This window comes from Vicugna pacos, chromosome 2, assembly GCF_048564905.1.
Source record: "Vicugna pacos chromosome 2, VicPac4, whole genome shotgun sequence".
NCBI lineage: Eukaryota > Metazoa > Chordata > Mammalia > Artiodactyla > Camelidae > Vicugna > Vicugna pacos.
In genome coordinates, this window is record NC_132988.1 from 122,322,584 (window position 1) to 122,338,293 (window position 15,710).

Here is a 15,710-nt window from a genome sequence, read left to right on the forward strand (position 1 = left end):
AGGAGGACCAAACAGGTTCCTCAAAGTAAGGATTTTAACAGGTATCAAACTCCTGTGGGTGATGGGCTAACAAAGCAAAAATTCCAAAATCTAGAAAATAAAACGATGACTAGGATAATACATGGATCAAGGCAGTCGTTAAGTTTTTGCTTTTTAAAGAGATGGAGACGGTACGGAGGGCAATCTGGCTATTTCCAATGCAGGGTGTGAACAGCCCACATTTTCAGACGCAACAACATGCTCACTGGGCAGTACAAGAGAAAAAGAAATAAAGAAAAAGGAAAAGAGGAACAAGAGAAAATTAGAAACACACAAAAACAAAAATGATTTTTACAGCATGTACAAGAATTTACGTGAGTGTGTGAGGCCAGGGACGCGGGGACGATGGGACCCACCCTCACCTCCTGATCCAGGGAAGGCAGGGGCCTGAGGGAATCGACGCTGCTGGGGGACGTGGTCAGCGCCCCAAACCAAAACTCCACCTACATGCATCTAGGCAACTTTTGAGCTACAAATTGTGGTCGCATTTCAGGCTGGACAGTTTTACTCACTTCCACCAAGAGTAGCAGGAGAGAATTAGGCTCTGCTCCTGCACCAAAGCATTGTTTAAAAAATTAATGACTGTGGAATAGTAAAAGCTACAATGGAGTAAAAGTGACTGGAGGAGAATGTGCTTGACCTGAGCTCACTGGCTGCGTTATCTCACTGACTTTAAGAAACTGGCTAAGCTCTTATGGAACCAGAAAAGACAGACCCACAAAGAGGGAGGTTTAATGCGCTGCTGTATTTGATGCCGAGAGCCATGCCTGGTACACGAGGTTCTGGGTAAACAGTGGCAACAATGTCAACCACTATGGGCTAAGCACACATCCAGCTACTCTGCCAAATCCCAAGGGCAGACTTCAAAATTCAAAATCAAGCTGGCAATCTCTGGTGGGTCTGCAGACTCACAGCCAAGCAGTTGCTGAGCCAAAATGTCACCAGTGCCTCCTATGACAAAAGAAAAGGCACTGGCTTGGGGGCTGGGGCAGGTCTTCAGGCTTCCACTGCTCAACCACCAGCCTGTCCAGGGGGAGAAGGTGGTCGCTGCTTACATTGTACCGTTGCACCTACCTTGACTGATGCCTGGGGCCTCAGCAGGAGGTGACATGTGAAGAGAACGGAGCCAGCCTCGGTGTAGCACAGTGCTGGCAGCTATGCCACCAGCAGTGCCCAGGATCCTAAACATGACAGCTCATTTCCAAGAAGCAGAAGGGGAGTGCGGGCGTGTAGATCACAGGGCCCTGTGAGGACAAGTACAGATCATGGCCACGATATGCCTTGCCCCTTCCTTAAGCCATAGAGGGATGTCCGGGAGGAACAGGAAATTCATCCAGAGCTCGCTAGTTGGGCTCTCGCACGAGGAACTCAGGTACAATGTGCCTCTCACTGACAGGGCTGGTCTGGACATTCTTTTATCAATTCTCTAGCATTTTCTCCTCCAACTTACCAACAACCAGAATGTAGGATCTGATCTTAGGTAAGTTCAAGAATCACAGAGCACTGCTTTCACAGCGGGCCCGGCAACACGTGCCAATTCCTCGGACCGTCACCTGTGGGACCGCCATGAGCGCTCTCCAGACTCAAGGCCCGAGGAGGCCGGGGGGACACAGCTTCCCTCACTCTCCCCAGCAAAGGGGGACCACCTGTCAGCAAAGGCATCTCACCCTCTTCTACCCGAGGAATAGCACTATAGATACACGGGGAAACAGAGCTGAAGTTGGGGGGGTAGGCAGCCCAGAAGAGCTCGTCTGTACTTCCAAGGCAAAGTGGGGCCGTTGACATAATCACAGGGACAAAGTGATGATGAGCATTTCCCTGCTCTGTCCCATACTCCATGATAAGCCTTTCCCTTTGTAAGGAGTTCATTTGGAAGTCCCTGGCGGTGTTTCTGATGTCCTAAGATTGCATGCTGGCTGTCGGGCAGGAAGAGAGTGCCTGAGCCGAACAGGTGCTGGGCCTGGGAGGCTGGAGACACTGCTCCAGCCTCAGCTCAACCAGCACCCCGTTCTGTCTCTCGGGATTCAGCATCTCATCTATAAACAAAGGGATAAGACTGTCTCAGGACAGGCTGCCCAACAGAAATGAAATGAGAGCCGTGTAAATTAAGTTTCCCAGTTGACACATTTAAAACTGTAAACAAAGAAACAAACCAACAAACAAAAAACAAATACAAGAAACTGATTTTAAGAACAGATCTTACTTAATCTACTGTATGTAAAATAGTATCATTTTGACATGTAATCAATATAGGAAGTGATGAGATAGTTTATATACTTTTACTAAACAAGCCTCAAAGTCTGATGAGCATTTGACCTACAGCACATCTCAACTCAGACCAGCCTCCTCCCCAGTGCTCCTAGCATTAGTGGCTGTGGCTAATCTATTGGACAGCAACTCCAGGGGTCCCACCATGGTCCTGGCTGAAAAGCGGGATTAAGTGTCCACACTAACCCTAAAAGGAACTCTCTGAAATAAAAGCAGATTCACTTTGAAATGTCTGTAAACTGGCGGGCTGCACCTCCCACCATCCTTGGCTACAAGACAGCCCTCTTCCTTGCTGATCCCTTTCTGAATGTAGGGAAGCAATCCGGAACACAGCCAGGGTGGACTGGCCTCCAGGTAAACTTACCTGCTGTCTGTGTCCAGTCCCATGAAGTCCTCCTTCTCAAACGGGATGCAGAGGAGGGGGATCTTGTCCCCAGACTTCTTAGGGGCCCTATCCAGCCTCTTGGACTTGGGCAAGATATAGAGTGACTCAGTGAAGTCCTCAATCCTCTTCTCCACCACCCTGCAGTCCTCGTAGTTTGAAGGACAAGTCGGTGCGTGGCTGCTCGGTTACCTCCCCATGCAGCACAGAGACAAAGAGCTGAGAGTCATTAAGCATGGTGCCTTACAGCTCCTCTGCATGTGGAGCTTCTTGAAGGCCTTGGCCGAGAGACAGTCGGTAATGGTGACAGGGCCCACGACCTTGCGGTGTGTCTGGAAGCCGCTCCAACCATTCTCGGGTGCACAGTGCTGCCTGTAGTGGATACAGAGTGCCCACTTGGAGCTGCACGGGCTGATACGGCTCACCAAGGAGATTCGCTTATAGATGCAAAAGAAATTCTCCTCTGAAATGATCCCCATGGGTTGGACCACTATGGGAAGGGTCTGGTGGTCCTCAGCACACTGCACGAAGTCAGGGATGCTCATGTTGCAGGCCCTGCCGAGAGGGGAGAGGAGATTGAGGTACATACTCTGCTGTGGGCTGCAGGCCCATTTGGGTGGCGGTGACCTGGTGTGTACCAGCCAGAAGGCAAGGGAAGCCAAAGCAAATTCGGGGATACAGTTTGTCCTCAGAGTCTGCACATGGCTACCATAGCTCAGATCACATTACCCAGATTTGGCCTCGGCTTCCTGCCCCTGCAGAGAAGGGTCATTTCTTATTTTCTGTTTCCAAGCACCGAGCAAGTCCCTGATGCAAAGTCACTGCTCAAAAATGCTGAATAAAGAAATGAACAAAGGATCTGCTTTCCACAACCACCTCCAGCAGAAGATAAAGAAAAGGACTAGAGTAGGATCAAAAGATCTAGATTTCTATCCAATTTATTTGAATCCCTAAGCTTCATAATAATGGATAAGAAAATTTGCCTTGGGGAGGAAGGTACAGTTCAGTGGTAGAGCACGTGCTTAGCATGTACGAGGTCCTGGGTTCAAACCCCTCTATCTAATTTTAAAAAATGAAACAACTAAATACACCTAATTACCCTCCTCAAAAATATATTTTAATTCAAAATTCAAAAAACACAATGCAATTGACACAACATTGTAAACTTGACTATACTTCAATTAAAAAAAATCCTTGCCTTACAAGAATATATCTGGATTAAGGAAGTTTGCAAATGTAAAATGCCTAGGGTACCACCTGCATAAAAAGAGGTGACTGTGCAAATTTACTATCGCTTATGAGCTATATTTCCTTTGGGGGGATTATAACTTCTCAGAGCTAATTTTGTCAGATTAAAAAAAAAATTACCTGATTCTCAGTACTGCTGAAGAATCAGACAACCCTATGAAAGCATCTGACCCACAGAGGTTACTCAATGAATGCTGCTCCCTGCCACAGACCATCATAATGGTACTGCCTGCAAATCCCAAGCTCACGTTCCATCCGTCTCTACATTAACCATGTGGGTGACCTGGGCAATCCTGAGTGATTCTCTAAGCGCCAGTTTAATCATGAATAGAAATGAGGGCAATAACACAAACCTCAAATTGTTAGTGAGTCAGTAATGAATTGTACCCCAACATTGCAAGATGGAACCATTAAGGAAAACTGGGCAAAGGGTTCATATGCCCTCTCCATATAATCTCTTACTACAACATGGGAATCTACATTACATCTCAAAATAAAAAGCCTAATTTTTTAAAGTGGTTATTGAGGTTACGTGAGCTCACTGTCTCAAATAAGGAACACACAGTATAAATGGGACAATGCCCAGCCCATGAGATACACTCAATTAATATTCCCACTGAACCCACTGGTACCTCCAACTTCAGAGCACAAGGATGGGTCCTCGTGGCAATAGGCCACTGCACCTGAAGCTAAGAAAGCTAACAGTGCCCACATTCAAGAGCCCATGTCACCACCCTTGTTCTAATTTTCTATTTGTAATTTTTTACTTTTTATTAAATAGAAACTTCCAATTGCATAGCCTTCACCTGACCAGACATCATTATGGCAGCCCTTCAAAACCTGACCACAGAGATCATGAAGGCAGCCCTCCTTGGTGAAACAATAAAATGAAAAGCCATTTCCACAAGACCTCTGTGTAAATCTACTAGGGAACTTCATCCTGGACTGATGAAGAGGACTGGGGAGGAGGGGGCAATCTGGGGCAAAGAGAACTATGGGCCACCTGTCCCACGATGGACTTTAGACTCAACCCTCACCCTCCAGGAACTTCAAAATACACACCGACACAGTGCTATGGACAAGATTTTTTTTTTTAAACAAATCCCTGAATACCTAGCAGGTCTTGTTTCTACCGAGACACAAATGGATTCTGTGTATAATGTTTCACAAAAGCCCTAAAATATTATCACCCCAACTTAACACATTAAGAAACTGAGGTAGAGAATTTTATCACATTGTACAAGATTAGAGAGAGGCCACGTCAGACACCGTATTTAAATCCAAGCCCCTGCTCCAATGCTCACACTAGAAAGTGTGACATACTGCCCCTTTCCTGCACTCTCCCTGCAATAAATCTCTGAAGTCTTTTCTGTGCCACCTGGAATCGCAATCACATCAATTTTCCACAAAGAGCTATGTCACTCCTTGGAGAAATTATCAAAGTCTAAAGGGTTGTGTTGAGAGGAGAGATTTGCATTTTCCATTTCTCAAAGGGACCATGGCTTTAAAAGAAACTGAAAGCACTTAATCTATTCTAAGCCATCATTGTGCAGAGAAAGAAACGGAGGCTCAGAAGAGATGAGGAAAGGGCCTTATTAATAAATATTGCCTCAGCGCAGCACCAAGCCAGCCCTGGGCCCTTCTGTGGAAGGATCTGGGAGGCAAAGGAGAATGAGTGTTAGAAAAAGGAAAGAGAAGAAGCATAAAAGGCCCTGTCTCTACACCACCATATCATGAATTTCCACCAAATTACCCAGTATGGGTGCAGCCAATATTAAGGTGGGCTAAACAGGTTATAGAAACCTGGAATTCCCAACCATAATGGAAATTCCAACATTTACTGTGCTTTTTTCCCAGTTCAAGCATCAACTCAGTGGGCACTCTGTACCAGGGACTACACGAGGCCTGGAGTTCTCCCAAATACAGATCTCTATTACCACATGTGCAAACCACATAAAGTCCACCAGAAGAAAAGTGCCCACAGATAAGATGGAATTACTGAAACTGAAAGCAGCCAAAGAGCATATATTACTAGGAAAAATGGTGCTCCCTGAAATGGACTCATGGACATAGAAAGCAAACTGTGGTTAGCAGGCAGGAAAGGGAGGATTAACAGATACACATTAATAAATATAAAATAAATGACAAGGACCTACTATATAGCACAGGGAGCTATATTCAATTACTTGTAATGAGTTGTACTAAAAACAATCTAAAACATATGTATATACATATGCATATGTTTATAACTGAATCTCTGCTGTACACCTGAAACTAACATTTTAAACTGACTACATTTCAATAAAAAATAATTTAAAAAATAAGTAAAAATAAAAGCAACGCCATTAAGAAAAAATAAAGGAACACTCAAATCCCCTTAGCTGTAGGTTGTGGAGCTTTCTGGTTCCAAGCACCAAGTCCACTGGATCACTCCAGCACTGACTGTCACTCTTTCTGACCATCAGAGAATCACTTGGCTTCACTGAGGATAATTTTCTTTTCTGTGAAAGGCTAGAGTTGCAACTAACGATGTATAGAACCTCATCATTCACAAGCCCAAAAATTAGTGAGGACTTCCCATGGGCCTGGCTCTGGACAGATGAAAAGATAGGGTCCCAGGTATATTCATGGGTAGAAGAAGTTTATGCCATAAAGACATTAATTCTTCCTGTTATGATAGACAGATTCATTGCAATTCTGATTAGAATTCCTCCCAGATATTTCATGGAATGTAACAAGTTAATTTATGGTCAGGAACAGCCAAGAAACTTCTTTAGAACCACCACTGGGGAGCGGTGGATAGGTCATTCATTTCCACTGGTCTTTCTGAAGTGAAGAAAACATTCTGGAATAATAATGGTTGCACAACTGTGAATATGCTAAATGCTGCTGAATTGTACCATTTAAACGGATGGACTTCATGGTGTGTGAACAATATCACAATAAAGCTGTTATATGAAAAAATATTTCTTGACAGTTATTTTTCCCTTTATACCACTTGTCTGCCCCACAATTTAAGAAAAACAAAAAACCAAAACAAACCAAACTGTGCCAGGAGCTCTTTAGGACCGCAATGTCCCTGGATCTCCAAAGCCTCTGGTGGTGCTGTTCCTTTTAACACACCCAAACTGGGCTTTGGCTCTTTAGGGAATGTAACTATCTTTTTAAAATCGACGGTCACACGTTTCACCCTGGGAGAGGGAAGGAAGGAGGATGACACAGCCTCATGCCTTCAGCTCATTTTTAATTGAACCAAGCCCTGCTTTCACCACTGTAATCCCTCTCACTATAAAAACACGTAACATCAACAAGCACCGCCATCATAACACCTGAAAGTGTTCAAGGTACTTACCTTCCTCAAAAACACTGAGGAAGGAGACAGAAGCTCGCTCAGCACTGATTCTCCCTTTTCTCGACTCCACCAGGAGAAGCTGGGCGTCACTGCCTGAGGCTCTCAGCCCAGCGAGCAGTGCCCACGCCACTGAGCTGGTCCTCAGGGAGCGGGAAAGGGAGAGCAGTGCAGCCCCGGGGTCGTGGGGCAGGGAAAACGGGGGGAGGGTTTGGAAACGCGGGCTGCAGCCCCGCTCGGAGGCCAGACCCAGCTCCAGCCCCAGCCCCAGCCCCGTCTGGGTCCGCAGACACCGTGCGCCCTGGACGCAGCCCGCCCAGGGGCGGGGACGGGCAGGCAGCCAAGGACAGGCAGCCAGGGAGGAGAGGACTCCTGCATGGGAGAGGGGAAGGGCACGTCAGCCGCGGACTGAGGTTAACCCGGCTGGGTGAGAGGCTGCAGGTGCACACCTGGCCCTGGACAGCTGTGGCTGGGGCGCCAGGGCAGGTGGCGCCCTGGGGGCCTGGCCGTAGCAATTCAGCTGAACAGACTCTGACTGGTTCCCTGGGGGGCTGTGACAGGCGGACCGCCCTCCCTCAGCCACCTGAACCCTTTCTTGAGATCCCCCCTCCTTGCACTTCCACAGCCAGAGGCCCCGGCCCCAGGCAGGAGCCAAAAGCCCACCGGGCAACAGAGCCGAGAAGACTTTGGGCCGATCCCCAGCTCGAAGATGGAGCTTTCAACCAGCTTACCAGCTGGCACCGACTGCACATGCGCAGGAGGGCCAGTGATCCGCTCTGGGTTCTGCGAGAGAAGGTGGGGCAGGGAGGGAGGGAGAAGATGGGAGCAGGTTGAGAGGAGGGGAAAAGTGGAGGGAGACAGATGGACAGGAAGACCAGAGAGAAGGGAGGGATCTGGAGAGGGGAGGGTCATAGCGGAGATGGAGAGAAAAAGATTTACCTCTGGGGCACCCCGAAGGAGGCTGCAGACCTGCCTCTGTACCCTTCTGTAACCCTTCAAGGCCCGCAGCTCAAGTTTTACCTCCCTGATCCAGCCCGCCATCCGATACTTCTGCTGAACCCCTACGGGTATCACACCCTTTGCCCCCACGCGGAGCTGGGTTTCCTGTTGCTCTGGGAACCAAGCACCCGCAGGTGTTGTCGCTCAGAACTACCTTGGGAAGAGTACATATTCCCCTTTTACACGCCGGGAAACAGGCAGGCACGATCTCAGCCTTAGCTCCACTGTCACAGGTGTTGGGCTGGTGGGGAGCGGGGTGGTACAAGATCAGAGCCCCAGACAGAGCAGACTACCTGAGTGTTGGTGCAGAGTCCCCATCCCTCCTGGGTAAACCACACCCCACCCTAGTGGAATCATCAAGGGCTCATAGTTGTTCCCTGGGTGTGGGAGAGCTGTCCTCATGTGAAGGAAAAGTCCAGCTGGGCTAACAAGCTAAGTCACAAATCTAAGTGTGATAAGTGTCAGTTTACTGATCTAAATTCTGCTGGGCTGACTCCTAAATCTGAAGTTTAGTGTCAGTTTATTGGTCTAACAAGCTGACACATAAATCCAAGCTCAACAAGTGTCAGTAATGTGATTTATTACAAGTTGATAAGCTCCAGTGTACTGATTCCTTGCTTTTTGTTCTTTGAGCCTTATTGGCTAATACCCCCTTACTTGTAATTAAGCCTTTAAAACCTCATGTGCAAGTCTTGCAGGTGCTCAGAACTTCGGAATCGAAGCCCGTGTGAGCCCGCCAGCATAATACATCTGAGTACTCCAATAATCCGAGTGGTGCTTGTTTCTTGGCTGGCCTGTTTCCGTAACACTCAGCTCCAGTGCCCAGCTTTCTAGGTAGATAGGAGTGTTACCAAGTCCAAATTCATTCTCCTCAGTGCAGGACAGGCCAATAAGTTGGGAGACCAGGTGTTGGGGCATGGAATAGCAAGTTTCTGTAGACCTAGATGGCAAACTAATGTCATGGAAAACCATCTCCCCAAGTCACAATTCAGGCTCCTTTCCTACATGCTTGGTTGTTGCAAACTTCTTGGTGTAGGAATTCCTTTTTTTAGATTCTTTTGTTCTTGCAGCTATCTGCCTGGGTCAGATCCCTGTAAACCTCCAACAAAACAAACGTTATTTTCTATTCTGCAATTTGTTATCTTTTAATGAATGAAAAAGTGTTAAATATCCTTAAAGGTCAGAGCCTTCAGAATAGGCTCTCCTGTATATTTTAGGCTCTAAGCAACATTGTTTTACAAGTAAGATGAAGCCCAGGAGACAGAGCACAGTGTTAAAGTCAAAGGAATAGATCTAATATGGAGTCAGATTTGTTCTGTTCTATTATCCGGGCAGAAGACACTTGAGGATTTAAATCCCTTTAAGTTAAAAATAAGTAAAACGTTAAAGGAATTTACATACATAGGTGGGAATGTGCAAAGCATATCTGGAAAATCATCCAAAGGATAGTAAACAGTGGCATCTCCAGAGAGGGCTGAAAGAACAGAGGGTGAGGGAAAACTTTTTTCACTTGTGTATTTTTGTACTCTGATTTTTTTTAACCATTTGTTTGTATTTATTTTTCAGTTAAAAAAATATGTGTAATGGAGCAAAGGAGTAACTAGCTTAGCAAATACAGCAGCCATGGAATAACTGAGTCATCACTTTTGATTTAAGCCCGAAAGCACTTACTGACTCTCTCCAATGTGCTCAGTGCTGTTTTAACACTTCTTTTATTTATTATTATTATTATTATTGTTATTATTATTAATTATTATAATAATTATTATTACTATTATTCTTATTTTATAAAATAATAACATGGTATACCTCACCACTGTCCATGGCTCGTGGAAAACCAACTGAGTTTTATTGAGTTGTTTTCCAAGGAGTATAGATGTGTTATAAACAGAACACATCTTCAGGGCAAAACAGGCGGAGTGCTTTTCCAGCAGGCCAGACAGCTATGAAGGGTTTTTAATAGAGTCGTCCAGAAGCTGAGAGAGAAAGCCTTCAGGACACTACTAAAAGCTGTCCAAACTGCCTTCTCCATGGCACTACTGAAATAGGAAAGGGCAAATCTTACTCCATATTTGATCTGTTCTTTGATTTTAACAAAGCCAAGTTAATATGCTCCGGTATTTTCATGGTTTATGATGTCACAGAGGAGATGGACAGGTCAACAAGGAATCACTCTGCCGTGATCACGGAGCCGGGGAAACGGATGGGCTGCAAGATGTATGACGCAGCCACAACTGTTCCCGTGCTTCTAGGCAGGTAACCAAAGTCGCCTCGACAAGGTGTCAAACACTTGTGCCCACGTCCTCATCAACAGACATGTATTAAAGAGAAATGGAAACATAAAAGGCCAATACCCTTGGTGGGTACACCGTTCAAAGAGCAAAGTCTCAGTTTGACAACTGGCCATCCTGGTTCCCTGGGATTCATTCTTGGAGAACCTTAAAAACCACTCCTCTGTCCTCAAGAAGTGCTGCATATTTGTCCTATCTTTGGCTCAGGGATGGAGCACGTTCAAGTGAACTTTAATGTCTTCACAGATTTGACTGTCTTTCTCCAGGTTCACTTGTCCATTCCAAAGAGGCCTAAGCTAAGTCCATCCTCCGTAAGGTCTATTCCCTACAGTGACAGCTCATTGAGCCTGCAATTAAAAGCCAAGTGAACAAGACTGTCCTCAGCTAAAAATATCACTGACCCTTCACTGTTTTCCTAATCTGCTCTCCTGGCTAATTGCAACAGACTAATACCTCCCTCCACCAAGCTACCCAACTATGTCACTTTGTCTCCCAAAAAAGAAAGTGAAGTCCATAAAACAGTAGACAACTACATAGTCACCTCTGAATTCCTAGCATATAGTAATGTCAATAAATAGAACTATGATTATGGCTACTTTCCTTTAAATACTTTCTGGTTATTTAAATGAGACTTTGGAAGAGATGTGTTTGCGGTCCAGTATCTTGATCCACTAGACTCTGGAGGCCTTTTTCGGAATGCCTGTTCACTGATTCATTCATAACACAACTTCTCAATCAAGGAGTAGCTCTGCTTTTCTGCCAGGAGGCTAGGGTCACTCTCATGGCAGAACAGCTTTAAACTAAATGCTTACTTTGGATTTCTTATTTTTCCCTCTTCCAACTTAATTGACTTTCCTTACTTTCTTGCCTTGAGGAATTATTTTTTTCCTATTTCACCCATTCGTAAACCAAGATTCTCGGTAAGGGCTTGGCCGATAATATGATCAGCCATCCAACTCCCAGTGTGAGAGGCATGGGGCTCCCCTCCTGCACTCCTGTCAAGGCAACTGAAATTCAGTTCAGGAGCCAACTGGCACCCCAGGGCTTCTAAGGCTTACGTATCTCCTAGAATCCCTGCTTTCTCATTTGTCTTGGCTTCTGAGGATTTCCCCTCACTTTCTTGACAATTAGCTGTGCAGCTTGATAGATGAGTAAGGAAGGTTTTATTTCTTAATCTGCATTTTAAGGAACTTGTGTAATGAAGGTTTTCACGAGTTTCTAGAAACCTCCATTGCCAAGACAGAAAACAAACTAGACATTTTCTAAATTTAGCTCTCATGTGCATTTTTTTTGCTTTTTTTCTCTTAACTGTTAACAGACATTTCTTAATTAAAAAAAAATAAAGCCCCAAATACTATAGAACATTGAAGGGGCAAACAAAATTAAAGGGCAAAGACAGAAAAATGATAACTACACTACAAAGTTAATATAATACATAAACTATGGATCAGATCAGCAATTCTCAGTAACAGCTAATTGAAACATAACCATGAGGTAAAATGTCTCTCCTGTCAGGACATGGCCAACAGAAAATAGAATTAACCCAACAAACTCATATCCTAAGTCTGGCGAGGTACAGATGTCTACCAGCTAAATGTGTCTTCTTCTGGAAAAGAGGGAGACTCACCAGCTCTTTCCTGTGGAGCCTGAGTCCACGGGAGGATGGTGAACTCAGCTCTGTAAGCACCCAATTATCAAAGTGAATGATGAATAAAGAGACGTGAGCTTTGATGACAGAGATGATACTACTATTCATTTGTCCTGTAAAGTATGTCTTCACGTTCAGTGATTAATATTTTGGCGTCCTCAGGGTTTGAGATTATAGGAAAATGCACAGCCCGGGCCCAGACCTCCTCTTTGAGCTCGTGACACTGCACTTAGATGTCTCAATGGCACCTCCAACTCCACCAGCAAAGAGCAGGCTTCACGGTGCTCCTCACATAGCCGTCCTGCCCAGGGTACCTAGTCGGGGGTAAAGTCTCCCTGCGTCTCCCAAATCAGGCCCATCACTCACAGATGTGAATGGACCCTTCCTTCAGGGCCCAGATATCCTAAGTCACTGAGTCCCACCACCCTCACCTGACCTACCAGGTACTCACTGGCACTCATTCAGCACTGAATCTGTGCTGGAGACAACGCTGCACACTGTGCACACGTTATCTCAATGAATCTCCACAACAGTCCTGGGAATTGGGTACATCACTGATTTAATTGATTAGATAAATTGTTTCACTTCCTTGAGTGCGTCATCCAAAGTGACACAGCTACTGAGCCACAAGCCTGGGACTGAAAACCACTTGAAAATTGAACACTGCTACACCTCGCAGCCACCCTACTCTGATTCATCACATCACCTCCTGCCAAGCGTTCTAAATGTTTCCAAGCACTCTACAAGACAAAAGTGATCTACGAGAGCACCCCACTCCCCTACATAAAATCTGTCAATGACGGTCCACTGTCCTTAGGAGAAAGCCCCACTGGGCCTGAGCACAGCCGAATGACCCGGCATCTGCGTTCCCTTCACGGCTGCCCCGCCTCACCCTCCACGCATTTCTACATGTGACGTGTCCAGGACAGGGATGCTGAATCTGTACAACCCAGGGCTTGTCTCACTCGAAAAATCATCACCTTCTTCAGTGTTCATCTTCTTCATTGCTGACTCTCATAAAAATGTTTTCTCAGGATGAATCAATATCTTTTTCCTTACAACTTCCCATCATTGATAATGAGCTCCCCACAAAAGAGAGAAGACATAATTCTCAGTCTCCTTGTATGTAAAGTGAGAATAACAAGGAAATATGTGAGGTTTTAAGAGAAATAATATTCATGTGAGGCTAAGGGACAATTCCATCATACAGTAAGCACTCAATATGTGCTTACTTAATATTAATAAGAATAGATTCCATTCCAGGAACCTTCAATCAATGTTTTATGAAGTTGTCCAACAGACTACTGACAAACTGTTGGACGAACCCCTTTGAGCTGATCAGCACAAGCATACTGGGAGAGGTAAGCGCTGACTCCATTTACAGCTGCAGCCACCCAGCACTGCGAGGCGGGGGCAGTTTGCTCAAACTCTTACATGTTGCTTGAGCATTTAGTTGTCGTTATTGAATAAAGACAAGTGTTCTTTAGTCAAAGCTCCTCAAACATAAATCTTCAAAGATTGATGCAAATTTGGTTTCAAGTACAACACTCTCACTAGAAATTATTTTAAAATGATAGTCTTAGCTCCTCTGAACATCAAAAGGGCATGTTCTTAATGTATCTGTGTAAATACACCGAAAGGGTTGTTTAAAAAGAATTAAGAAGAAGCCATCCTGAATAAGCTCTAAGTATCATCTGAACAAAGCCCCACCCAAGGATCTCATTTCTCACTTCCACATAGGGGTTCAGGTAGCTTAACTTGGGTCTTGGTTTCTTATAACACGGGGCGGGAAATAGTTGTGGATAGATTTATGTAGCAAATATAAACCTAGGGTATTAGTTGTGAAATACTAGAAATAAGAAGATTGATATATAGTCCCACCCATAAGAAACTAAGCCTTTCCATTTACAACAGCATTAAAAAAAATGAGAGATACATTTAACAAAAATTTACAAGATTTGTACATTGAAAATTTGAAGTATCACCAAAATAAGTTTTAAAAGATTTACATATATGGAAGACATCCCATTTTCATGGAATGATAGACAATATTATTAAAATGTTAAGACTCCCCAAAGTGATCTACATATTCAGTGGAATCCCTATCAAAATTCCAGCTGACTTCTTTGCAAAAATTGAAAAACTGATCTCAAAATTCATATGGAAGTGCAAGGGGCCCAGGACAGTCAAAACAACTTTGAAAAAGGAGAGCAAAGTTGGAGGACTCACTTTAAAGGGTACTAAAAAGCTACAGTACACAAGTCAGTATGGTACTGTCATAAGTTTGGATAAATAAATCTATGAGACACAATAAAAACCCAGGGGGTAAAAACTTACATTTACAGACAGTTTTCCACAATGGTGCCAACAACACTCCATTGAAAGAATAGTCTATTCAACACATGGTGCAGGGAAAGCTGGGTATCTGCTGGCAAAAGGATCAATCTGGAATCTGGACAGCCATATTTTATATAACAAATAAAAATTAATTCAAAATAGACCACAGACAGAAACGTAAAAACTAAACCTATAATCTTTCTTAAAGAAGACAGAGTATAAATTTTTGTGATCTTACCATAGGCTTTGGTTTCCTAGTTACAGTATGAAGAGCACAAGTGAAAGAAGGAAAAAGCAGATAAACTGGACTTCATCAAAATTAAAACCCTTTTCTTACAAAGGACGTCATCAACAAAGTGAAATGACAGGGGAAATGGGTATCTCAAGTGATAGAGTGTGTGCTTAGCAAGAAAAATAAAATAAATCAATACATCTAATTACCTCCCCTGTAAAGAAATTGTTTTAATGTTTAAAAAACTATAGTGAAAGGACAATGTGCAGAATAGAAGAAAAATTTTGCAAAGCATGTATCTAAATAGAGAGAAGTATCCAGGATATATAACAAATGCTTACAACTAAACAATAGAAGAAAATAGACCCAATTTTTAAATTTACCACGAATTTAAGTAGATATACAAATGGCCAATAAGCATATGAAAAGACGCTGAGCATCAATAGCCAATTCAAAATTAAAATGAGATCTAATTTTACACCCACTAGGATGGTTATAATCAAAACATGGACAATAACAAGGGTCGTTCAGGAGGCAGAGGAACCTCATATGTAGCCAGTGGAAAGGAACAATGGTGCAGCTTCTTTGGAGAAGTCTGGTATTTCCTCAAAAGCTTACAGTTATATGACTCAGCAATTCCACTCCTACTTATAAAGTCATCCCTCAGTATCCTCGGGGGGTTGATTTCAGGAACCCCCAACCCTGGATATCATAATCCAAGGATATTCGAGTCCCTTTACAATCAGCCATCTGGATCCATGAAGAGGAAACTACAGATATGGTGGGCCAACTGTACAGCCAACCGAATGAAAACATATTCTCACAAAAACTTTCACATCAGTATTCATAGCAGTATCATTCAGTGTAGCCAAAAGTTACTAACAATATCCATCCATCAATGAACGGATAAACAAAAT

At 44.1% G+C, this 15,710-nt stretch overlaps 1 long non-coding RNA gene across 1 annotated transcript in view; it reads right to left on the bottom strand.

The window, feature by feature from the left end:
- Positions 1 to 3,198: 3,198 nt before the first annotated feature.
- The window catches only part of LOC140688510 (uncharacterized), a 113,178-nt gene continuing 100,666 nt past the window's right edge, over positions 3,199 to 15,710 (bottom strand). The window contains exon 4 of the long non-coding RNA XR_012063255.1: positions 3,199 to 3,244. This is a non-coding gene — a long non-coding RNA (uncharacterized lncRNA). The remainder of the gene's footprint in view (positions 3,245 to 15,710) is intronic.